Raw genomic sequence first — 26,802 nt, forward strand, 5'->3', positions numbered from 1 at the left:
TGAAAGCAGCTGCTGCACTTTTCCCAAATGTTCTTTCCTTGTTCCCTTCAGCTCCCAGCCCTTGAACACATTCTCTGTTTTACATTTTATGCAGATGTGTGTTTGAGTCCAGCCTGGAAAAGCCTCACTGAATGTTCCTTGGGTAGCACCTCGTGTCTCCGTGATGGGCTTGTTGCTGCTGACTTTCATCTCTGCTTGACAAATGGTTTTTTGTTGTTTTTTTTTTTTTTAATTTTTTGAATTAGACCTTCTGGCCATGGTGTTGTCCAAACAGCTGCAAAACCGTCTCGCTCAACTAGTCTAACTTTGGATTCAACTCACATCAGAATTAAAAACTGTAGCAAATAGACCTTACCGCCCCAAATCCATGTCCCTCCTCTGGCTTCCCTGGAGATTGGTGTTTGCTGGCTGTGGATGACAATGGTCTGCGTGGTTAGAAGAAAGCTGCCCCCAGAAACACTTTATCTGTTTTCTCCGGTGTTTAACACATTCTGCCTGAGACTTATTGCTGTGTGTGCTTTTATCTCCCCTGGGACACGGAGACGCTCGAGGCCAGGAAACACATCTTTCTCATTTCATATTCCACCCTCTTGGTTCCCCACTAACATCCAGCAGCTGCCTCAGTTCCACGCTTAGTCCACAGAATGAATGGAAACCTTCACACACTAGTTATTTAACAAATTGGTAACAAAAGTCTCTTGAAGGCGCAGAACACCTAACCATTTTGACATGTTTTTAAATCTAATGTCTCATTTTATCTCAACAACATCCCTGTGGACTCAGTATAACTAGTGGTAATAGTTCCCCCGAACAGGTCAGAAAATTGAAATCTAGGAAAGTTGTGACTTGAAAAAGGTCACATTGCAAATTATTGGCAGGGTTCACATTAGGATCTTTTTCTTACTCGGCTGTCCTTACTGGGGAACCAACACCGTGATGGTTTAGTCTATCTAGTTGACCGACAGTGAAGTCATAAACCTCGTTTTTGCAAGTTGGGAGGAGACGGGGACCCAGACATCTGAGTTGGGACCTGGCTGTAAGTCCTGCTGATGGGGCTGGAACTGTGGTCTCCTGGATTGGAGAGTATCCATCAAACCTTCACTGTATGGATAGCCCAAAAGGACAGCTGCTAGTTCTGAATCACAGCAGATAAATTACAGTATAAACTTTGCCCTTTTTGTTAATGTAATCTCTTACTTAGACAAGTTATTTTGTTGGGAGTGAGAGTGGGAGGCTCCAGGGACAGGGACTTCCAGAAAGAAAATCTTACTCTTAGGTGCCTACGAAGACTCATGGAGCCCAGAGGATCGTACAGACTCTTGCTTCCTTTCCCACCAGGGTCCTGTCGGAGGCCACCCTGGAGGTTTACTGGGATTTCCCTCCTCACCCACGCCCCCTCTGCCCTCGGACCTCCCTTCTCAGGGTCCTCGGTGCTCAGCTGGGTGCTTTCATTCTGAAGGGACAGCAATCAAATCTTGAGATTTTCTCCAGAGAAACTAAAATCCCCAACTCCACTCACATTTATCTTGCAAATATTAACCACTTGTCATAGCTTGGCAGCCATGAGTTACTATGCTAACCTAGTGTCTATCTCTGCTTAACCTTATAAAAGATGTATTCCCAGCAAATAACTGGTAAGTGAAGGCAAGTGAAGGGTGAGAAGGGAAAAAAACCCCAGCTCGTCCCACTTAGAGCTTTGGACCATGATAATATCTCCCACTGTCTCCCACTCATTCATTTAACAAACGTTTGTTGAGGATTTGCCTTGTGGCAGGAGTTACGTCTGGGATATAAATGTGAACAGGACAGTCTTTGATGTAAGGGAGCTCATGGTTTAGTAAGGAAACGGGTTTAAAAGGAGGTGGACTTACAGGGACAGAGAAATGCCCAGCATGGCAGGTGAGGAGCACCTGCTGCCCCGAGTGAGGCCACACTTCCTGGAGAAAGGGTTGCTTGAACTGCCTCATTTTACAGGTGAGGAAACTGAGGCTCAGCAGAGAACCTGTGGCCAAATCAGAGACTGCAGTGCTGGCGAGGGGAGGACACTGCGTCCACGTCAGTGTGACGTGGCGTGAAGAAGTCTGGCTTCATCACGGTGAGAGCCCAGGAGTCGTCGGAGCGGGCTTGGAAACAGCGCAGCCCGGGAGACTGAGGAGCACTTCTAGGAACAGGAAGAGGAGCCCCCAGAGGTAGCCACGAGGAACGGGAGTGATGCCCTTAGACGTCCACAAAATGAGGTATGAGGGCTCTTGGGGTTTGAGCAGATTTCCTTGGGCTGGGTGGGGTGGGTCAGCTGTGGGGCAGGAAGGTTGAAAATGATTTGGGGGAAATTTCATAAAACATCTTCCTTTGCTTTTCCCTGCATTCACGTGTAGCCTCGCACCACCTAACAATGATTAATAAGCTCAGTCTCTGGATACGTCTTTTCATCCCCACAACAGCCCTGCAAGGGAGAGTCTTTCATTATCCCTCCCTCTCTCTCTTTAAAAAATAGATGAAAGACTGTGGTTTCAGAGGTTTAGTGACTCAGTCCAGAGCGCACCTGGAGTCTGAACCCTGGTTCTCGGACTTCAGAGGTTCTTCGCTGCCACACTGACACAGAAACCAGAGGCCGCCTTGACGTTAGAGTAAATCCGCAGACACCCGGCATTAGGCCAGTACAAAAGGGGGCCCGGGAGTGTACTGGCTGATAGTCATCGTCACTAACTAAGAACTTTGTCTTATTAACCCTCACAACATCTCTACGAGTGCAGCATGGTTATCGCCCCATTTTATGGGTGAGGAAATTAAGGAGCAGAGATGTTCAGTAACTCGCCCCAGGTCACACAGCTAGTAATGTGTAGGCCAGGATTTGGATCTAGATATGCCAGATTCCGAAGTCCATGTACTCACAGCTATAAAAAGTTAAATCATGAAAATTACGAAAATAAGCTAATACCACAAATGTTTTGATATTCTAAATCAATGAGTCTCCACTGGGGCAGTTTTCCTGTTCAGGAGACATTTGACAGTGTCTGGAGACGTTTTTGATTGTCGCAACCGGGAGGGGACTCTACCAGCATCTAGTGGACACAGGCCAGGAGTCTGCTAAACATCCTAATGCACAGGACAGCCCACAACGAAGAGTTCTCAGAATGTCAGGAGTGCTGAGGCTGAGAAACCATGTTCTCTAAATTTAAATAAATTTTAACGTATTTTGAAGACATAGCCTATTTTTCACTCCACTGTGAATTCCTAGATTAAAGGTCAGAGGATCCTGATTGCAGCTTCCTTCCAACTTTTACTTTGCTCCTTCTAGAACCTTTGGGGCAATGGGACCAGAGGCTCCCATTTCCAGCCTCCACGGGGATAGGTGATGTGAATGCCAGCAGTGGGCCCACCCTCTTCCTGAGACCTGGCTGAGCCCACAAGGGCAGACCTCACTAGCCTCCAGGTCAAAAGCAAGGACACTGACTCAGGACAGTGGCAAAGGCAGGGTCCTGGGAGGTGGAGCATCCATTTCTTATTTGTTGGGTACTGTCAACTAAGAAAACAAGAACAACAACAACAACAACACACAAGCTAAAAGCTGAGAGTCATGTTTTATTCAGGGGCCTTACTGAGGACTATAGCCCGGGAGGCAGCCTCTCAGATAGCTCCATGGAGACTGTTCCAAAGACGTAAGGGAGGAGCCAGGGTATGTGTGAGTTTTTGCTAGGAAAAAAGTATATAGTCAAGCATTAAAAGATTACTGCTAATCACAAAAAATAGACATCTCAACGATTTTAGGCTTAAAAACCCTATTGAGGTTTTTTCTTTGATAAGCATCTTAGTTAGCTATCTGGAGCCAGTATCCTGTTTTTTCTCCATCCTGAACTCCCCTCAGGGCACACCATTGGGGCAGCTGCAGTGGCTTATGCTTGATGCCAGGCAACATTCATTATTAAACTGAAATGACGGGCAACATTTTTTTTGTCTGCAGTATTCTCCAGGATACAATTTAGCCTTTTCAAGTTTGAAGAACTTTTTGAATATCAAAATATATCAGGGCTGTGGCAAATTATAATGCAGGTCACACCCTTAGGGAATAGTTGGGGCTTGAATCCCTGACATGCCTTGCTCTAATTTGTACAAAGACATCGAATGAGCTAGCAAAGATCCAACACTTCAGGTAAAAGCACCTGACTTTTAGGGTCTTTTGATTGCAGAAATATATGATGACCCCTTAACTACTCTGAATTTGGTAACATGTTAAAGTGAACTTACGTTTTATTAATCACGGCAATGCCTACCCTTTTGAAAGACTGTAATGCCAGTAGCCAGAGGCTGTTTATTCAGTCTCCAGACACTGCTTGGCCCACATGGATTCGTGGACCCTTGAAATAACGCCACATGAGGCCACATGTCAGACAATCCTGCCCTGGACCATTGTATACAAAGTCCTTCTATTCCTTAACTTTAGAACTGATTTTAGGGGCAGAGGGCCAGTTGGCAATATATGAAAAATTTTAAACACTGTTGTCACACAATAAAAAAATGCAAACCTTAAACATTTTCCATTTTCCCAGTTGTTTGAAAGAAATTATCCTTGGATAAAAACCAAAGAAATAATGGCATTATAACCCCTCACCCAACCCTCTCTCCTTCCCAAGTGTGCCACAACTTTGTTGTTTCCATATCCGAAGACATCAGTTGTCTGATACACTAGTCCCATCTGATTAAAATATAACACAAGTTACATATATAATGTTAAACTTCCCAGTGGCCACATTAGAGGGGAAAAAGAAAGAGGGGAAATCAATTTTAACAGTGTATTTCATTTAAACCATTATATCAAAAAGATTATCATTTCAACCTGTAACTGATATCTTAAAAATTAAGAATAAAGACTAGAAGTAATACACGTGCTGATATGTGCACTGCGACACTGATAATCTCCATGATATAAATCAAAAGTAGCCCTATCAAAACAATAAAGTTGTGTCCTACAGAAAAATACTATACACTGCGTTCCTTTTTAAATTGAAGATTTAAATGAATTGAAATGAAATAAAATTTGAAATTCCATCCCTCAGGGACCCTGGCCACATTTCGAGTGTGCAGCAGCCGCAGGTGGCATGGCTACCATATTGGCTGGCACAGCTCTAGACCTTCCATGTGTCTTCCCAGACTTGTATACTTCATAGGCCCCTTTACCACATGTCAGTGACTTGGAGAGAAGTTATAGAATCCTCTCTGTGTAACATTAGAGCACTTGCGTGGCTGTTGTTAGGGTGCCCTTGTTTTATGTTGAACTAAGAAGCTGCCTGTAATGTCAGTCCATTTCAGGCCGATGTCCCCCTGTGGAGATGAGGAATCACCAGCTATTTCGGGTGCCCCAGTGATCACCATCCTCAGGTGAAGGGCGTTCCCAAGCAGAATGGTTTTCAGGGGGTCAGGCTCCTTTGACCTTGTCTCCAGGGGGGGTGATTTTCAAAAGGATGAAGAAAGGCAAACTCCTGAGGAAAAATTTCGCGGCTGAAGGTCAGGCGGAAGCAGAGGAGGGACGAGGCCGTTAGGATCGCGGGCTCCCATCTCTGAGGGAGACCCACTCCCACACTTGGAAGAAGCCCTGGGGTGCAGTCAAAGCTGGGAGGAAGAAAGAGGATCCTAAAAAAACTCAGGCAGAGAAGTTTCCGTGGACACAGAGCAGCAGACCCGAGGTCTACACAGCTGCTGTGAAGCCGTGCATGGCCAGCGCCTCCACTGGCCTCTCTTCACTGTTTGAGAATATTTCAATAATGAGACACACCCCAAACATGCTTAGCATCACACCACCTGCTGCTTCTCACGGCCAGCATTATTTGTCATCAAATTTGATCCCAGTGTTTGCCATATTATTGGATATCCTATGAAACAAAATCTAAAAATACAATTTTTTTTTCTCTAAATCAGCCCTAACCTTGCACCTGGGGTTGCAACTATAGCATTGTTGTTTTGTTTTGTTTTGTTCTGTTTTGTTTTGTTTTGTTTTGACTTTCAAGGATTAGGTCACAATACTTAATTCCCCATCTCATGCTAGTCTCTGCTGTTTGCACTTGGCTTGGTATTTGAAGAATATATTTCCAAATTAAAGCGGTGCTACTTTTTAATCTCACGCATCTCTCCCATGGCAGTTACGGCTTTATGGATTTGCTGGATCTCATAATGTTTTCTGTCTTCAGCGGAACACATCCAGTCACTCCCAATTGAAGTTCCTCAGCTGAAATTATTTTCATCTCTGCGAATTTCTCCAGAGCTGTTCCTGTTATGTAGAATAAAAGGGATAAAGGATTCACAGCTGCCCAGAGTCAGGGCCTCTTTAATACAGTTCTTGCGTCCAGAATTTGATTTCTTCCTTTCATGGAGGAGAAGTTCTGCAGTCAAGGATGGAAGGATTCAGGGAGTAGCTGAAGCAGCCGGTTTGCCTGGGCTTGTGTTTTGCTCTTGTGGGGGCTGCTGAGGGCCTTCGGGCATGTTCTAAGCCAGCCAATTAAAGCAGGAAAAGGCCCTTAGAAGAACTCTCTTGTCCCCAATATACCTGTTAAACTTAGAACTTCCCGGAGAGCCGCCCAGTGCTGCTTGTGCCCCTTGAGCAGATCATCTATGCTGCTGTATGCCTTTCTGAAGCCTTCTTGCAAACCCTTGTTTGACTTAGTGTAGCAAAATATATTTATCAGAAACAAGAAGGGTGGTAGCATTAAATGCTTCTGCCAACCACCTCATTAAAATATGCAGTTGTTGCCAGGGTCTGTGACAATACAACAGTTTATCTGTGAACAGTAGATAGTTGAAGAACTGTATTTCTGTTTGATTTCAAATAGAAAAAAAAAAAGGCAACTTTTTTTTTTTTTCCCAGAAAGGTACATCGCCTCTGACTCTTAAAATAGATTTTCTTCTCTCTCCCTTTGTAACTGCTGTACACTGTTTGTTTTAATTCTTTAGAAAGAGTTCAACTTGTTAACGACATTAACCCCAAACAGAAATAATTGGCCCCCAAACTGAACTTGTTCTTTATGAGAGATGCAAGACTCTAAGGGATTCCAGCCTTTTAGAATCACCGCAGAATTTGCCCAGGAAGCGTGACATTGGCACAAAGGGAATAGAGGTGCCTTTTACCATGTGTATATGGACATGCATTCTGGGTTTTACAAATAGAGAAATACTGTACAAGTCCATGGGGCTAGTGAAGTGAAATGTAGAGAAAGAGAAGGATCCTTTTGTATTTTAAAATGGGGTAGCATAACCAACGCAGAGAAAGGAGAGTATAAAGACAAAGCCACTTTGGCGTTGTTTGCTCTCTTTAATTCTCTTTAATGGCGCATCAGAGAGAGAACACCATTTCACAGTATGGATGCAAGGTGCAGCAAAAGTTTTAGAATAGCCCAAGCAATCTTGAAAAAGGACAAAGCTAACTCCTATTTCCCATTTCAAAACTTACTACAAAGCTACATTAATTAAGAGTGTAGTACCGGCAGAGGATAAGCATATAGACCAATGGAATCGAATTGAGATCCCAGAAAAAACCTCATACATCTATGGCCAATTGTTTTCAACCAGAGTATCAAGACTGTTCAATGGAGAAAGAATAGTTCTCTCAACAAACGGTGCTTATCCATGTAAAACCAAATGAGTCCCCTGAACCCTACCTCACACCATACATGAAAACTAATCCAAAATGGATCAAAGCTCTAAGTGTAAGAGCTAAAATTATAAAACTTTTAGAAGAAAACATAGATGTAAATCTTCATGACCTCGGATTTAGCAATGATTACTTAGACATGATACCAAAAGCATAGATAATCAGAGGGGAAAAAAGATAAATCAGACTTTATCAAAATTTAAAACTTATGTAGGTCAAAGGACACTATCAAGAAAGTGAAAAGGCAGTCTACAGATTGTGAGAAAATATTTGCAATCTCATATCTGTTAAGGGTCTAATATTCAGAATATGTAAAAGACTCTTACAATTAAACAATAAACAGAAAAATAACCAAATTTAAAAATGGGCACAGGATGTGAATAAACATTTCTCCAATACATTAATGGCCAATAAGCACGTGAAAAGATGCTCTGAATCTTAGCCATCAAGGAAATGTAAGTCAAATCACATGAGGGACCATTTCAGACCCACTAAGACACTGTGATTAGAAAACATTTTTTAATGGAGAGTAACAAATGCTGGCTGGATGGGGAGTATGGAGCCCTCATGCTGCTGGGACTATAAAATGGTGCAGCCATTGTGAAAAAAAGATTGGCTGTTCCTCAAAATGTTAAACGTACAGTTGCCATCTGACGCAGAAATTCCACCCCTAGGTATAGACCCAAGAGAACTGCAGATATATGTTTATACAAAACTTGTCCATGAATATGTCAGAACAGCATTATTAGTAATAACCCCAAAGTAGAAATAACCCAAATGTCCATCAGTGATGAGTAAACAAAATATGATCTATACACACTGGACAATGAAACTGAAAAAGCGCCTTATGTATTAGCATTTATTCCCCATGCCCTCTTTTCCACAGCTCCTGGCAACCATTAAGCTACTTTCTGTCTATGGATTTGCTTATTCTGGGTATCTCATTTAAATGGAATCATACAGTATGTGGCCTTTTGTATGAAGCTTCTGTGTGTGTGTGTGTGTGTGTGTGTGTGTGTGTGTGTGTGTGTGTGTGTGTGTGTGTGTGTGGCTGGCTTCTTTCATTTAGCATAATGTTTTTCAAGGTTCATCCACGTTGTACCACATATCAGTTGTTCATTACTTTTTATTGCCAAATTATATTCCATCATAAGGGTATACTGCATTTTGCTTATACGTTCATCAATTGATGGACACTTGGGTTGTTTCCACTTTTTTGGCTGCTATGAGGAATGCTGCTATGAGCACTTATGTACAAGGTTTTGTGTGGTCCTGTTTTCATTTCTCTTAGGTTCTTGGGTTTATTTTAATGGCTGTAAAAGTTTTCCTGACTTGGAAAATAATAATTCCTTTCCTGACAAGTATAAAACTTTCTCATCAAAAGATAGGAAACTGATTCTGTTTTCCCTCACAACGTCACATCCTTCAGGCATTTAGAGCTCAGTGCTCCCTCGGCGTCCACTGGGTGGGACTCTGATTTTGGTGAGGTGGCCGCTGCAAGTCAGCCAGCCAGTGATGACTAAGATGGGCGCAGAGCCATGTCTTCCAGCTCCTGCTCGCCCCTTCCCATCTACATGTACATGGTGAAGGCTTTAACTCCATGAGTCTCACCCAGAGTGAGCCATCAGTCTTGCAAGAATCTGGGAGGGGAATGCTCACATGGAGAAGATGAGTCCTCCCAGAGGGGGACCCATCCCTCTTCTCCATAACTTGCTGTGGCACCTGTAATTCCACCAGAAGCCAACCCCCTGGTTAGATGAAGGGCTCACAAGTGGAAAGGCCTAGGAGAGCCAGAGGGCAGTGGGAGAGAGTGAGATGGGTGGGCTGGCAGGCCAGCCAGGAAGCACATTCCGCACGAAGGCAGTCAGTTCAGAAGCTGCAGGAGCTGTGTTCATGGAAGACCTTAGAGGAGTGGAGTCAAGCAAGTGGCCTTTCAGCCTGATCCACAAGACTTGGCGTGTGGGCCATGCTAGCCTCCCGATCCGTGGACTAGTTCTAGCATCCCAAGGGCTCAGAAATGTCACCGCAGAGGAGAGCCAGGCCTTGCAGGGTGGGCTGTCTTTATGAGCCCAGTACTCACAGTAGCTTTAGACTGCAGCCAGTGAGGGAGGGGGGCCTTGTTCCTGAGTCATGAGGCCCTGCTACCCTAGCACCCCTTGGTTAACTAGGGAGAACCTTTGAGGAGATGATGACTAAAGTCCTGTGTAGGGGCTAAGAGCCCTCATAACTTGGGCCGTAATACTGCACTCTAGGGCCAGCTATTCTGGGGAAACTTAGAATTTGTTTCTAAAACAGTATTTCTGTTCCACAGCACATAGAATATTTTACAATCCAAATGGGCTGGTGGCCTCTTGGCTTGCATTAGTGAGATGCTATTATCTCAATAAGTGTAAATCTCCACTCTTGTTAGTTTTGGACAAGCTTAGAGGGCCTCAGATTGCTGTTCCATGGTTTTGCTCTGAGCTTTGCTACAAGCGTATGAATGCACAGACGAAAAGAACAGATGTCAGAGCTTCCAGAAGATCAAAGTGCCGGCGCTGCCTTAGAAAATCTGCCTAGGCCACGTAGTTCTCTGAATCTGCAGAAAGACTGTCATAAATATTCAATCCAGATCTGCTCAATTGAATCAACTCTAGGGCAGACCCAGTCTTTACCACTCTTACGGAAGCCGAAGGATGGGGCACAGGTGGCCATGACTGAGAGCCAGTCGTTGGTGGGACTCCTGGGAACATTTGTCACTGCTGGTGCCCCTCCCCCTTGCATTTGTCCCTTCCTCCAATAGCCTAATTAATTTGGTGCAAAGAAAATCTTCCCTCCTCTCTATGAAAACTACCCTAAAATTGTTTTCATGGTTGTTTGTCTTTTCACAACGGAAAATAAGAACATACTGTTTCTGGTGTTGTGGACTGTGATTCCAGACAAGGGGAAACCAGAAGGGTTTTATGTCTCAGGAAAAGAGAGTTCCCAGAGGGGCCCAAGCTGTTTTTCTTCCATCCTTCCCTATTACAATTCTCCGATTCTCTGAGTACTTTTCAGAGTTTCCCCTCCACACTCCCGTCTTCTTTTTCTACCCTCCACCACTTCTCCGCAGGGCAGGTCCGAATTTCTGCCTGGGCTTCTCTCTCATATTGATGATTGCATCAAAATTATTTTTTCTCTTGTGGATAAAAACGAGCAGATGCCCACAGGATGATTTTTAAGAAGAGAAGCTCTCCCAGATGCCCACTCCTGACTGAGTTGACTCCTTCTGCGGGATGCTTCATTGATGCTGCAGTTTTGCAATATTTTATTCAACTGGCTGGCCGACTCCATTATCTTTTAAATTGTGTACTTTTCTATGAAGATATCTCATTGGTACAGCTGGATAAAACAAATGTTGAATGGGAAAAAAAAATCTAAAGTAGAGATTTTTAAGACCTACCCTTAACCTCATTAAGGTCATCTATGCCAAAACCAGCATCTGGTAGTAAAATCTGTCTTTTTCAAACATTATTTTCTCCAAAGAACCATCCAGCAGTTGCTACTGTGTGAAAGTTCTTTAGCCATTTATTCTCTTTGGTTTTAACAGCCGTGTCTTCCTGGCCGACTTTGCCTGGTGGAGGTTATCACCCAGCACGCAATAGACTCAGAGTCCTGACGAGATCATGACATCCCGTCAGAGAAATCACCTGCCACCGAGAACAATAATTGACAAGAGAAGTGCCTTCTGCCATGTGGTATGGGCTGTCTCTGTCCCCAGATATGCAGCTCTCGTGGTGTGACAAATCGTTTGTGGGACAACACCCTTTACAGCCCAGACAGTTAGACAAAACACCCTATTGGAGTGGAAACCGCAGCCTGGGCCCCTGAATAAGAAACATGTAAAATCACACCTGCTGGCCAGCTTTGTGCCTTGTATTTCTCTCCTCTCTTCCTCTCCAACAAAGAGTATTAGATGTCAAATGAATTTAGTGTTGAGAAAGGGATCCAGGGTTAGGTTCCCACATAAACCTAATTCTGTCAGTGGTATTTTAGGTGGCCTAGCTACGGATCGCTTCTTTGGTGTGGCTGAGGCTCCGCTGTTTGTGATCTGGAGTTTACAACCCTAATGTTTAAGTGTTGCCAGACAGATGTGGTATCAGCGGCTGACAGCCCCACAGATCTAGTCTCAACAGTTATCTGTGGTTAGGGCCTGGTTCTCTTTTAAAGATTGATATATTCCAGCGAAGAATCCTTTCCACACTTAAATTCTTGTGCACGGCTGGTAGTGTCCAATATTTATGATACTTGGAGGGAGGAAACTTTTCATAGGTGGAAGGGAGATCATTGGGAGTGAAACAGGACGGAGAGGGTTCAGTTTGAGGATCCATTCTGACATGAGAAAGGCTCATGTCTTAACTTTCAAAAACTTCTCATTTTAAGAGAGAGTTTCTCCTGATGAGGAGGATGAGCAGGATGAGAATGTTGTGCTGTCTTTAGTAAAATGTGTGGCATTCGCGTCTGTTGGGTATTAATGTGTATTATGTGCACTGAAAGCAGGAAAGCAGGAGTGCCTTGTACATTTTAAGCTATGAGCAAAGGACTACAATTTTATAAGCTGTATGCATATATAATACATAGCATATGTAATAATACAATATGTCTGTACATATAGCAAAGTAGATACGTGACTTTGCTAATTTTCTTGTTGTTTTCACCAGGAGTGCTGTAAGTTTCCATGGAAACGATTTATTGGTGCTTGTGATAAAGTGTATAACCGGTTGCAGTTTAAGAACTGTGCCAAACCAGAAGCCTGTTTTCTGGAGCTTTTGGGAGACCCACAGCAGGAAGTAGGTGCTTGACATGTGTTTTCAGGAGTTCTGTTGTCATCACTGAATCAAATGCAACCTTAGTCTTTCCAGCCCATCCTGCCAGCCCGGTTCCAGGTCCCATTTTGCAGTCTCTGCTCAGGTGGCCGCTCAAGGCCTGACCCCCGATTCCAGCTTTGTATCATTCTCACGACTTTTCCTCCTAGCCCTCAAACTCCATATTCAGTTCATCAGGAAATTCTGTCTATGTTACTTCAAAAAAAATTCAAATGAACTTCTCTCCACCTTGACTGTACACCCTCAATCTAAGTACTGCAGTAGCCTCCTCAATGCTGTCTCTGCTTCCCTGTCAGCCCCTCACAGATCCATTTACTACCAAGCAGCTGGAATAACCTTCAAAACACACATCAATCAGATCGTGTGACTTTCCGGCTCAAAATGTTCAATGGCTTCCTGTATCTCTTGGAATACGTTCTAAATTCCTTAGGATTGTGACATCTCATCCCTCATTCCTGTCTGTCTCTTCCACCTTGCCTCACAATCTCACATTTTCCTCTCTCTCACTCACCAATTTTACCTTCCTGGCTCCTTTCAGTTCTGGGAACAAGTCAAGCTCTTTCCAGTCTCAGGGCCTTTGCACCTGCTGTTCTCTCTGCCCCCAAAGTGTTCACACAACTCTACCCTCGTTGTCATGTAGCTCTCAGCACAACTGTCACCTCCTCAGAGAAGCTTTCCCTAAAGCCATCTTTAAAGTAGATACTTTTATTTTACTCTCTCTCTTTCCCCTGTTCTTTCCTTCCTGGCCTTGCTATAATCTGTGGTTATGTTCCTTGCTTACTTATTTATTGTTTTTCTCTGTAGGACTAAGTCCAGTGAAGGTGGGAACAAGATCTATCATGTATCCTCAGTGCTTAGCACGGAATCTGGCACAAAGTAGGTGCCCAATAAACCCTTGTCGAATGAAAGAATGGACAGAAAATACTTACAAATATTAAGGAAAAAATGCCTATTTAAAATGTCTCCTGTTGGTTCTAGTTCTGGTTTTGAAGGCAGCATAAAATGACTCTACAGCTTCTTATACAGACATTTCAAATCTTTGATTCTTTTCTTAGTTGTGTGATTTCTGTGCTGTACTCACCTCTCAGCCTTCCCTTGTACAGCCTGGCTTCCAACTTTCTCATCACATTGACCATCCTCTGTTGGAAGACTCTAGTTTGCAACATGTCTCATGAAAAAAGCCCATGTGTTTTAACCACCACAGGGGCCAGTGGGACTCACCCTCTTTGGTGAGAATCATATCCAGGTTATGGATCTTTAGTTTTCAGTATCTGTTGGGGTTTTTCCCCAATATATTGCAAGCTAGAACATTTCCCAAGGTGTCTGGCATCTTTCCCATTCTCCATGATTTCTCAAACACACTGCCAGTAGCTCTGAGATGATATCTGCACATCATTTTTGTACTCTACAATATAATTTGTCTGGGCAGAGGTTTGAAATAATCTATATGCCTAGATTTTTCTGATTCCCTAACTTATTGTGTGCTCCTCTTTCCTCTTGGTCTCTTTTGCTGCACGATTAAAATTCAAAATCTGTTTTCCTTGCTCCAGAAGAGGGAATTTGAGTATTTGGCAATTTGGACCTTTTGTTGCCTGTTAACCTGACACCATCTTCCTGTCAGTTCCTTCTTGTTCTTCCCTTCCTCATCTTCTTCCTCCTTCTTCCTTTTATCTCTCTCCTTTTGTTCTCTCCTCCCTCCCTCCCTCTCTCCTTCCTCCCCCACCCCATTCTCTTTCTCTCTCTAAACTGAAGCTTTCACAGAATACCTTTACAATCTCTCTTGCTTCTTGGATTTCCCAGTAGCTGAGGCTTTAGCCTTCCTGAAAACGTTCGTTTTTGTATTAATTCTTGACTACACATCCCTCATTATCTCCCATGAATAGGTCTTTTTTAAAACACACGAGTTCATGAGAAAGTTTTCGGTGTGGCCACATTGGCTTAAGAGCTGTCTTATCCTTTTCCTTTCCACTGGAATTCTTCATTATTACATTGCCTTCGAATGTGTGCAGTGCTCTCTGCCCTGGCTATTATAGACTCCCAAAAGACATGGTCATGTTATCCCAAGATTCCTATAATTTCTGTCCAGAAACTAGTTCTTTCTCATTGGTTAAAGTTATATCCAGAATGGCAGCTTCTTCTTCTATCTGAGAACTGAAATTGTTAGCTAGGAATGTTAAAAAAATTTATAAGCAACTCTATTTTAGCAAACTGAATCCAACAGACATAAAGATAGATCAAGTCCCTACCCCTATGATTGCTTGCTTGTGGTTCTGTGGTCTGCTTTCAGAAAGCCTCATCCTTGCCTGGGCCATTGTGGTAAATGCTCACCCCAGAAGGACCCTAGTTTATATTCCTCCTGTAATTCTATCTTGTGTCCACTCTTATTAAGTGGCTCCCTGCACAGGACGGTGCCATCTTTGGCGTCTCTTTTTCACATATAAGGCTGTTTCTTCCTGCTTCTTTTGAACCTGCTGCTTCTTTCTACTGCTGCATTTCAGGCAGATGACTCACCTCACTTGTGTGAGAATGGCCATGCTTATGTTAACATTCCAAGCTCACTTTGCATCTCATCCTCTTTGAATGAAAGTCAGAACTATTTTAGCACAGAAGAGTTCTGCCTGATGAGTTTCTCTCACTTTCAACTAAGGATTAGGTATGAGGTACCACCTGTAGTGGTCCAGTCATTTCTCCAGCTTGTCGCTTTTCTCTCACCCTTGACTCCCATTCTCCTTCATCCCTTGATAAGATTTTTCCTCTGACTTCCCAGGTCTCCATCCTTCTTAGTCCTTTTTGGCTTATAATCTTGTGCCTGGAAAGGTGTTCCTCTAGGACTTGGCTTGTTTCTCTGATCACAAATAAAGTGGTGGGTGATCACCCCAGACACAGTATGGACTACGCGCTGCACACACTGGCAGAGAGATGGGCGGGTTTTCTTAACTTCCCTAATAGTGTAGTTTTGATCAAGAGCCAGGTAAGAACGACAGATACAGGAGCAGAACTTGTAGAAATGGGCCCATGCAGATTATAACGTGGCCTTCTTTGTGGTACAAAAAGCAGGTTTCCTTTTGTCCAGGGAGTATGGGGAAGAGCTGTGCCTAGGTGGGACTGGAGGAGGGGCAGTGGGCTTTGGGGACAGGGGAGCCCTCCTTTCCAGCAGGAGGCCATCCCTCTGACTCCCATGAGGCTGGGAGGGAAGTCTTTCTCCATCCTGCTCTAACATGGCCTCTCCTCTTCCTGCTAGAATTGCGCCCTGCTCGTACACATCCCACTTCCTCCACTGCCTACTGTGGTGACTTCTCCTGAGGGCCTCAGGGAAGCAAACTGTTTTGTCTCCAAGTAGCTCAGGCCTGTGACCCCCACTTCCCCACTGCTCCCTCCCCCATCGCCTTTTCTTCCCCATGAGTTCTCTCTGCGTATTCTACCTGGTTCCATACACCACGCCTGATGCTGCAGACCTGGGAGGGGACATGTGCTTATGGGCTGCAGTTTGGGGCTTATTAAAAGGCCCATTCATTGGCAGTGTGGAGTATGCAGTCAAAACTAGATACAAGCAGACTTGAGTTCTAATCCAAATTTTGACACTTTCCAACCAGGAAATTATTCTGAGTCTCAGGGTCCCCATGTGTAAAATATGAATAATAATCTGAATTCTGTGCACATGTATCTACACACACACACACACACACATATCCATGTGTATTTCCTGGCATACTGCATATGCTCCACTAGTATATCAATGTTTCCTCATCTGTAAAATGGATAAGATAGCATCAATGTTTGCATTTGTTTTGAGGGAAGATAAATGAGTACATCAGGTGGTATCTGCAATGAGTAGCTCTTATGGGAAGATGCGTAGGCTGTTGGTTAGAGTGATTAACTTTGGAGTCAGATTAAGTTTGAGCGCTGGTTCTGCCACTAACCAGCTGTGTGATGTTGGACAAGATAGTTAACCCCTCTAAGCCTAATTTCCCACACCTATAAAATGGGAACAGTTATAGAACCTACTGTTGAGCGTTGTCGTGATTAAATGAGAGAATCCATGCGGAGCATCCAGCCAGCGCTTGGTGCTCAACAAGGGCTCCTGACGTTGTCACCATTACTTGTTGCGTTGGTCATTCTGTTCTCCCTGTGGCTCTCCCCAGTCCTGGGTCAGGAGAGAATTTGGTTGCCTGGTGAGGGAAGGGAGGAAGACAGTGCGCAGAAGACCCCACAAAGCACGAGAAAGATGTAAGCCCTTGGGAGGGAGGGAGAGTGGATGGTGGGAGCAGCTGGAAAGGACAAGCTCAGAGACGATGTGGGTTTAATCGGATGAGCACCTGGCATGGTGTTGCTTTTATTCTTGTCTTGTGCCTTTTCCATCATTTTTATGGGCTGGTGTGTAGATGTTTGCTGGAAGGGCTGTTCCACCTGGATCTCATTGAAATCATGAAGGCTTTTCCTGCGCCGAACATTTTTCTATCCCAGTAACTATATAAATGTTCCATTTGTGATGTAATTGTTCTGTTTCAGATTTTCTTTCCTAAACTAAACCTCGAGTTATCCAAAACATTCGAGACAATGGCTTGAGTGTAAGGCTTTGTATGATGAACCCTTTACTTCCTAAGGTTTGCGTTTCTTTTTCCTGTTCAGTCGTCTATGCTCTGGCTCTAGGTGGAGGCTCCCAAGGTCAGGGGTTGCTTTGTGAAGAGGATGGAAAAATGAAGGAAATTACTTCTGCCATAAATTTTCCACTTCCTAGAGTGTAGGGGGAAGCATGAGCGGAACAGAGGCAGCTTTCACTTGTTTGGAAACACAATCCCAACTCTCATTTTAGTTGCTTAAAATGTCTGCAGAAAACAACCAGGTTCTGCCAAAATTATTTTTACAAAGAAAATATTATGTTGCTTTAGCTGCCTTTGGCAGTGACTTCTTCTAAAAGCCAGTGACCCTCCCTTCCATTTCTTGGTTCTGCCAAATAACCACACATGGAAAGAGGAAGGAGAAATTGGGAATGGGCCAGAATTTAACTCTGACCTTTTTAAAGGTAGAAGATGGACCAGATCTTGTTCCGTGAGGAGATGAGGTAGAGCATGAATTATTTGGTTGTGGTAAAGCAAAAGGAGGAGTGGTTTCAACGTCAAAGACTTGGACTCACTCTAGGAGGAAAACCTCACATCCCCGGTGCTCAGGTTCTCGAGGCCACCTCGCTGTCTTCCTTGGTCCACCCACCTGTAGCCCATAACCTTCACCTGTGCTCTAAAGGGAGGCATAATGGGGGGAGGGTATAGCTTAGTGGTAGAGCACATGCTTAGCATGCACGAGGTCTTGGGTTCAATCCCCAGTGCCTCCATCAAATAAATAAATAAATAAACCGAATTACCTCCTCCCCCCCAAAAAACACCCAACAAAAGAAAAAATTTTTTTAAAAAGGAAGCATAATTGGGAGGCTATTGGACCACAGGGGAGAGCACCCTTAATCCCAACCAAAGGGGAAAATGTTTCTCAGAGGAGGTGACACTTCATGTGGGCTTTGGAGGGAGCAGAGCAATTTGAGAGGCAGAGTGGTGGAGAATGTCATCCAGGCGGGTGGGGAATTGTGATGGTCACGGACTCTGCTTGAAGGGAGTGCTGACCAGCCAGAAGCCTGGGGAGGCACAGGGAGAGGAGAGAGAGATTGAGGAGGGTAGAGTGGTGGCTGTGGGGACGTGTGATGAGAGACACGAAGCAGGAAAAAGACCTAATGACTGAGGAGCCTTGTGTACTTGGGTTTATTCTGAAGGCAAAGGGAAACATCAGGAGTTTTTGAGCAAGATGTATGGTTTAGAAAATAAATCCAGCAGCCCTGGGAAGTGCAGATTCCAAGTAAAGAAATCCCTCAGGGTTTGGTGATGATCTTGGTAAGAAGTGGAACGGGGCAGTGGGAATGGATTAGGAAAGAGGGACATAATTTCAGAGAGACCACCGCATCAGGGAGGGTGGGAGGAGAGTAAAAGGCTTCTCTGAGCATAAATCTGGAGTGTTGAGGGCATGGTGGTGGTGATGTTAAGAGAGTTGGGGCTCTTAGGAGGAGGGATGACTAATAGGAAGATGATGAGTTAAGGATGACAGTAAGGGGCGTCTTTAGGTCCAACGGAAATACAGATGAGGGAAAAAAGATGAGGCTGAGTTGAAAAGTTGGGTTCATTTACATATGAATGTTAGCTAAAACAAAGAGAAGGGAGATCATGGGGAAACAAGAGGAAGGAAAAGAAAAAGCAATTGAGTATGGGCTCTTGAAGCATGACTGTATTTAAGGAAGAGTAGACGAAGAGGAACACACAGTAGAGACTGAGATTGAGCCTCCACTCATTTCTTTCATTCATTCATTTGGTCAGCAAATGTTTACTTGGCACCTACCATGGACAGGTCCTGGGCACCCAGGGTACAGTGGGAAAGAAATCCTGCCTTCCAGCGTTTATGGTGAGGTTGCTGCTCAGAAAAGTGCAGCACCCTATGGAGACCCAGAAAGGGGAGGGGTCAGGGAGAGCAGGGTCTGATGGTGTTGACTGCACTGGAGCCTAAGAAGTAGAGAGGAAAGATGGGAAAGGGGAGGTGGAGGGGAGGAAGGAGGGACAGATGGGGGAGGAGACCAGACAGAGGCACAAAGAGGGGATTTGTCTCATTCTGGAGCCGGGACATTCTGTCTCTGGCCTCACCTCAGAAGCAGAGTAAATACCAACCTAATCAGGTTTACCTCTGTAGCCATAGCAACCTCTGGGCGTGGCTTTGTTGCACCTTCATGAACCTTTTAAGTGAGGAAGTTGCTTAATATCAAGTTACATACTAATTAGAAATACAACAGCCTCTTAAAACGTTTTCTTAAAGGCTTGCCACGTTGTCTCTTTCCTGAATTCATTTTTCCCGTACTCTTTCATTCACAGAGATTCTGGACCATAATATAAATATAAACTAACAAAATATTAAAGATGTGAAATAAAATTACTCTGTGATGATAAAAGTGCTCACTGTAAAAACTTGGAAAATAGAATATGAAGTAGAAAACACAAATATTCATCTTCCTATTACTCTTAATATTCTGTTGTTTTTTTCCCCTAATCCTATTTCTAGACATATTTTACTACATTTAAATATGTTTATGATCATTTTGTATTTAGAATTTTGTATATTATTTTGTTCACTAATTATATCATGGGTATTTCCCAATGTCACTAAAATAGCTATAAAAATGTTTCATTCTACACATGCTTCACACTTTACCCATTCCTGTGTTACTCAGTTAGGTTCTTTCTAATCTTTCTCTGTTTTAATGCAGCAGTTACTCACCCTTATGTATATTTTTTTGTCCCTGACTTAAAATCCATTTGTATTTCAAAATAATTTATTGTATACTTCCCCTAGAATTCTTATATTTAAATGAACAATGCTTCATAAATTTTAGAGTGATATTAATACAATGAAGAATGATTTCACCATCCTTTGTCCCAAAATACAAGTTATTTTGAAATGTTATCTGATTATTTTATAAACTACATTTTATGTCAAGAAATTTGACCCAAACTGGAATAATGATAAATTGCATTTATTTTTAACTCACTGTTAAACCCCAGGTTTCTGCCAAGGCTTGCTCGAATTCTACAGGTATAGCACCAGTGGAGCTATTTTTCCATACTTTCAGGTTTGTTAGAGAGTATTAATTTTGAACACAGGTAATCTCTCATTTATCTTCATATTCAATTTTTCTTCTTGTTTTATTATAACACGTCACTTTGTACGAGGAGTTCAAGCCTACTCCAGAAAGCAAGTAGAAGTTTATTTTTATTTGTTGGGAAAATTAATTTGCCTTAAAAACTTTTTCGATTATTTTACCCTCAAACATTTGCTGTGCTTTTGTTTTAAGTGTTTCTTATAAGAAGAATATAGCTGGGTTAAAAGAAATGAAATTTTAGCTGGCAAGTTTAATTTATTATTTTTTGTGATCATTGATACATTTCCATTTATTTTTACTATCTTTTTCATGCTTTCTATTTGTCCTATAAAGTTCTTATTCCATTGTCTTCTCCTCTAGTTGTTTGGAATTTTCAGATTCCATTTCTAATTTTTTTAATGGTTAGAGTTTTAAATTATATTTACCCTAAATTATATTCCTGAAATTTAGAGGGCTTTAACTCTTTCCAGTTTAGGGGCTATTATTGTCCAGTATTTTATTTCTATTAAAAATGGCTTGAGAAACATCCTACATAGAGGATAGTACAGCACACGTGCAAACGCACACACACACGCTCATGAACACTTAATGTGCCCGTGTTAAGAGACAGAATAGTACCTCTATTTATGTGCCCCTCCCAGTTTTTTTTAACTTCACAGATTAGAAGTTATTAGAGTTGATGTTTATTTAGATTTATTCACATGATTACCACTTTCTTTGCTTACTGGTTACTGTCCTTCTTAAACCTCCAGTCTCCCTTTGGTGATTCTTTTCCTTCTTCCTAAAGTATATATACATTTAAGTTCCTTTATTTCTTGTGCATTTTAAATGTTAACCGAGTCTGTTGGTAATAAATTATCTTAGCTTTTGTTCATATAAAAATCGTTATTTCATCCTCATTCTTGAAACAAATTTTGTTGGGTATGCAATTATAGATTGACAGTTATTTTCTTTCAGCATTCTGAAGACATTAGCTTACAGTATTTTGGTGTCTGCTCTTGTTCATGAGAAATCAGATATCAAACAGCTAAGCTGTCTGTTTTGGGGGCTGCTTTTTAAAGCTATTTAATTTGTCTTTAATGTTCTGCAATTTGCCAGGATTAGTCTGGGTATATTTTCTGGAGATTTGTAGGTCCTAAATAGAAGTATCCATGGAAATTCTTGAGTATTACCTCTCTCCTGTTCTTTCTATTCACTCCTTCTGGAACTCTGATTAGATAAATGTTAGCACTTCTCACTCAAATTTCATATCTATTAATCTTTCTTTCATAATTTCCTCCTCTGTCTTTCTGTACTATATTCTAAGTAATTTTGTCATATCCAACTTTCAACTTGCTAACTATGTTTTTCAGTTGTTCTAATCTGCTAGTAAACTCATATGTTGAATCCTAAGATTTCAACTATAACTTTTACTTCCAGTAGTTAAGAATCTGCCTGGATATTAATGATAGTACTGTATTTTCTACTTATATATTAAATTCTTTAAATATTTAAAATATACTTATTTTACAGATCTGGCACACTCCTTTTTTTTTTTTAAATTAAGGTTTATTGAAACACAGCTGAGCCCATTCGTTTACATACTGCTTGTGTCTGCTTTTACTCTAGAACGTCAAAGTGGAGTCTTTTTGATAGAGACTGCACAGTCTGCGAAGCCTGAAACATATACCACATGGCCCTTTATAAAACCAAGCCCTGCTACACGTGGTAAGTGCCAAGCCCCGCTACCCATGGTAGCTCTAACATCCAAAGACCTTTTCTGTCTGATTCTGCTGCTTGATCTTGCTGCTACTCTGTCTCGCGATGTCTTGCTCTGTGAGTGGTCTTCTAATTTTTCATTGTGAGCTCATTTTTGTTGGGGCATTATCTGTGAGAATTTTAGGAGACTTGAGAGGATGTTCCCTCTATTTGTGTTTACTTGGCCAAGTGCCTAGGGAGCTAATAATCTAGGACTATTTTAAATCAGTTTCCTTGGTTTAAAATAGTTTCAGAATAGGCACGTAGAGTGAATCTGAACCCCAGACTTGAGGTTTGGATTGTGGTTATTACCTCTGTCAGTGAGTAGGGGCCTTTTTTTCCTTCAACCAAAATCAAAGCTGAGACACCCCCAGCCCCCTTTTTTTGCGGTCTTCCTTTTGCAGGGCAAATATTTTCTAGTCCACTCTTGCAGTGGAAATTTGGGCCTATGGGGACTCATTCCAAAGTGTCCATGCTGACAGTTTATTGCCTCGTCATCCCCCCCACCCCCACCCCCAGAAAATGCCATTAGGGGTCTGCTGCCTGCTTCAGTGAGCATTCACCATGCTCATTTTGGATTCTGGCTTCAACTTCATTTTTAGCCTCTGAAGATTCACCTTAATTTCTTGCCAAGTCAGCTATTCATTTTATCCAGCATTTTCTGAGTGTTTTTTTTAGGGGAGGATTTTCAGTATACAGAAGCTGTCATAATGCTGGAAATAAATGTCATGAAAATTGTAAGTGAAAAAATGTACAGTGAGGATAATGCAAATGGGAAAGTTTTATAACACCCCTAGAGGCTTCAAGCCTACCTAGTGTTTACTTCTATCTGAATTATGAGTGGTGTCTCTGGAGTCAGACAACCTGGTTTGGAACCAGGCCTTGTGAAGAGCTGGGGGAAGAGAGGGAGAGTGGGCAAACTTTTCCTGAAAAGAGCCAGATGGTAAGTATTTTCAGCTTTGCAGACCATATGCAACTACTCAACTCTGCCACAGTATCATGAAAGCAACTATAATTACATACTTTGTAATGAATGGGCATGGCTGTGTTCCAATAAAACTTTATTTACAAAAACAGGGAGTGAGTGGGATTTGCCCTGTGGGTTATAGTTTGCAGACCCCTGGCCTTGTGCAAATTAATGAACCTCTATAAAAGTTTCCTAATCTCTAAAATGAGGGTAATAAGTCTGTGTTATACATAGGTTGTTATAAGAATTAAATTAGAAAATTCAGGTAAATGCTGGCATTAGCTCTGATGATGATGCCGGCAATGATGATGGTGGCTTCAAACCAGTTCCCTAATTTTGGAAGATTATCTGATGTGTCTTCACTTCAGAACCTTCAAATCCATCCAGTGCAGCAGCTGAGGACTCGGAGAGCTAACAATACAGCAGCAACAAACAACCTTAAACTCTCAGTGGCTTTAACTCTTGCTCACATCAGGTTTTCAGCACAGGTTGATAAAAAACTGTTCACTGTTGTCGGTCTAGGACCCAGGCTGATGGAGCAGTCACCACCTTGAAATTGCTGGTCACTACAGAGGAAGGAGCTGTGGAGGATCTTGCCACAACAATAAAATACTTGGTTTGCAAATGACACCTGTCATTTCTATGCACAATTCATGGTCAGAATTGGTCACACCTTCCTCTCCTACTCTTGTTGCCCCTGCTGCTGGGCGTGCTGTCAGCAGACAGTCTTCACCTGTCAGCCCCTCCAGGAGTGCCTAAGCCGCAGACCTGCCTCACCCTAGGCCCTTCCTTTCCCAGGGCAGCCCACATCCAATGACCGCTCCAGTTAGGGGAACCAAGGCCCAGCCACTTTGACTCAATGTGGGATGACTCTAATGGCCATTTTAGCTTCAGAGATCCCTGTGCGTTTGTTGGGCTATTCAACTTCTCCCTCTGCCCAATCTTTCTCCCTTCTCCTTCTTCCCACAGGTTACTCCTAAGCACAGTCCTTAAATAAATACCCTGGACCCTAAACTCCATCTCAGGGTTCTCAGAGAACCCATCTGTGTCACCCTCTATGTGCTCAAGATGGGGAGGGACAGGAATATCTCCCAAGGAGCACGGAGGACTACCTCATTCACTAAGGTGAGCAAAGGTAGCACATACACACGGGAGAGTCTAAACCTGGAGCAATGATAATAGCTAATATTTATTGAGTGCTGGTCTGCTGCATGCTGTACTAAAAGCATGTTGCTTGGATTAGCTCATTCAGTCTGCACAACACCCTACATCTTAGATGACAGGATTAGACAAGATGATGGTGAACTATGGCCCACAGACCAAATCTACCCATGCCCATTCCTTTATGTATTGTCTACGCTACTTTCATGCTACGATGGCCAAGTTGAGTAGTTGCGACAGAGGCACTATGGTGTGCAAAACTGAAAATATTTACTCTCTGCCCCTTTTCAGACAAAGCTTGCTGAGATCTGTGTATAGATGAGAAAATAGAAGCTTAGACAGGTTTGTGGTTTATTAAATCATGGAATGCCATTTTTTTGGTTAAATGTCTATCACATGGCTCCTTTCTGCGTTGGCAGTTGCAGAAGCCTCCCGAGCCACTTATGGGCCTTTGAAAGTGCTCAGTGAGTGAATAGGAATGAATCTCTTCCCTTTCCTTCCTCCCACCATCTGTCGCCCTTTGTAAAACTGAGGTCTCCTCTTCTGTCTCTGCTCTTAATCCTTTTCCAGGCCAATCCGATCCTGCCATCTGCAGGCAAGAGCACCTGAGATAGTGATCCTCTGACCTCGCTCCACCAAGTGAAAGACACAAAAGACTCACTAGTTTTTGGCATCTTTGATTCTAGAAGCCCAGGAGGAAGCTCCATCTTTCCAGAGATGGCTACCGGAAGAGTTAGGGCAGGCAGTGTGCAGAGGCTGGGCTGGCTATCAGGACACACTTCATGATCACTAAGAAATTATTCTGTGTGCTGAACCATAAAGTGATAAGAAAGAAAAGAAAAAAAACAAAACAAAACAAAAAAAACAACTCAGCAGCCTTGACAGATCTACGGCTGAGATGATCTATTTCCAACTGCCTCCAGCTGAGAAGCGGTTCCCAGGGCAGCACTGAGTAACTCAAAAACATTCCCTCATAAACGGGATTGTTCAAGGGGGCTTCAAGCATTTAGTTCCTTAACACCCAGCCAGCTGCTTCCTAGATTCATCCAGAACATGGGCCTAGGCTCCCAAGTTTACCCCCAGACCTAGGAGCAGAACTACGAACTGAGCCACGGTGGGTTGACAAAGTTTGTGCTCTTAATCATACATTCTACTCCTTCCTGGCAAGCAGATACCCGGGATTATGCGTTTACATCCTACAGATGCTGTTCAATGAGGTCATAGATTTTCTGCCAACGATTTTCTAGCAGTTACTTGCAAGAGGACTGTAGGAAGAGATCCCATCTATCCATCCCTTTATCCCATGCCTCCTAAAGAAAATTTCCCCTACTTTCAGAGAGAATCCTTGCATCTATTCAGATATGTTAGATCCCTAAGGAAAAATTTCTAAAATCCATCCCCCGTTCTTTGTTAATTAGAAAACAACTGGCTCTCAAAAGTGGCTAGTGAATGAATAAATGAATCAGCAAATGGGTGGATGACTCAGTCTCCAGACCCTTGATAATAACTTAAAGATCCTTGGCAAACTTTTTGCTTATGATGACAAAAAGATAGTTGGAGGTGTCTTATTGCGGACTGCTCATTGCAATCAGGTGTCCAAAGGGACAGTCATTCACTCAACAAACACCCACTACGCATTTACTTACAACAAGCATTTACTAGGACTTGCACACCGTGTAAGGAAATGGGAATGTGACACATCAGGTGTCTGCCCTCAACACACGCCTCCAGGGATGAGATGGAGGCATGGAAGTCAGTGTGGGCACAGGCAGCTCCATGGAGGTGGGGGTGGGGTGGGGTGGGGTTTGGCCAGGTGCTTGTGTGTTGGGAAGAAAACATGGGGGAAATACAAAGATGAAAGATGCTCTTTTCTTTTAAGAGAAATGGAAGTGGAACATCCAGGTCGTGGATTGAAAAGGGTTAAGTGGAAAGTTCTGGGGCAGCTGGCAGATGTAACCTGATCCCTCCCAGCAGGAGCCTGGCCTTTAAAACCGGGAAACCTGGAGGAATCACAGACACTGGGCTGGTTTTACTGGTCTCCCCTCACTCTTCAGAAAGCCAGGCCTCTCCTTGCATAACTGGTATTTCTTTGGTGGTGTGAGTTACTCCTGTATATTGCTCAGTTCATCCATCTTATGTGGATTTTTACTAGTTGCCTTCTCAGAGTATGTCCTGGTCTCCCATAATAGGGTAAGTTGAGAGGGCAACAAAAAGAGATGTTATAAAAGCCTTGACTATTTTAATGGTGTAACTGGGAATGTAATAGTTTACAGACACAAATATGACAAAATTCTTTCTAGAGAACTTTCCAAATCATCAGTTTAGAGGTAGGAAGATTTTTTTTTTCCCTAGAGAGGGCCATTGCTTGATTCAGGTAAAGAAACTCAATTTAGGTTAATTTACATTTGGGGGAAACTTGGGGGAAACCTCTTTGCTCAGCAGAACCTTGCCTTCAAAGAGCTAAAGACAAGTCACTTGGTTGTCGGGCATCATAACCAAAACTCAATATTCTTAACCACTGCTTGCCTTAGTTTTGATTTATCTTAGTAAGACCAAGAATTTTAAAAAGGCTTCCCCCGCAAAAAGTGTTCTGTGTCTACTACAAAGCATGTATCACCTAGGATGGATGAAAAATGCTACAGGAGTTCGGAAGAGAAAGTAAACTGAGGTTTAGGGTGGTCCAAAGAGCTTCATGGAAGGATCTTGAATTCTATTTTGAAAGAGGAGGACTTAGTTGAAGAGGTGAAGACATGGCAGGAGAATGATGTGA

The 26,802-nt window shown here is 42.9% G+C and overlaps 1 long non-coding RNA gene across 1 annotated transcript; it reads left to right on the plus strand.

Moving 5' to 3' along the window:
* The first annotated feature begins 1,984 nt into the window (after positions 1-1,984).
* LOC123612057 (uncharacterized) lies at positions 1,985-26,562 on the plus strand. Its single transcript, XR_006719219.2, has 3 exons — positions 1,985-2,237; positions 21,776-21,874; positions 24,603-26,562. It is a non-coding gene; the product is annotated as an uncharacterized LOC123612057 (long non-coding RNA).
* The last annotated feature ends 240 nt before the right edge of the window (positions 26,563-26,802 follow it).

The sequence above is a fragment of the Camelus bactrianus genome, chromosome 15 (genome assembly GCF_048773025.1).
Source record: "Camelus bactrianus isolate YW-2024 breed Bactrian camel chromosome 15, ASM4877302v1, whole genome shotgun sequence".
Taxonomy (NCBI): domain Eukaryota; kingdom Metazoa; phylum Chordata; class Mammalia; order Artiodactyla; family Camelidae; genus Camelus; species Camelus bactrianus.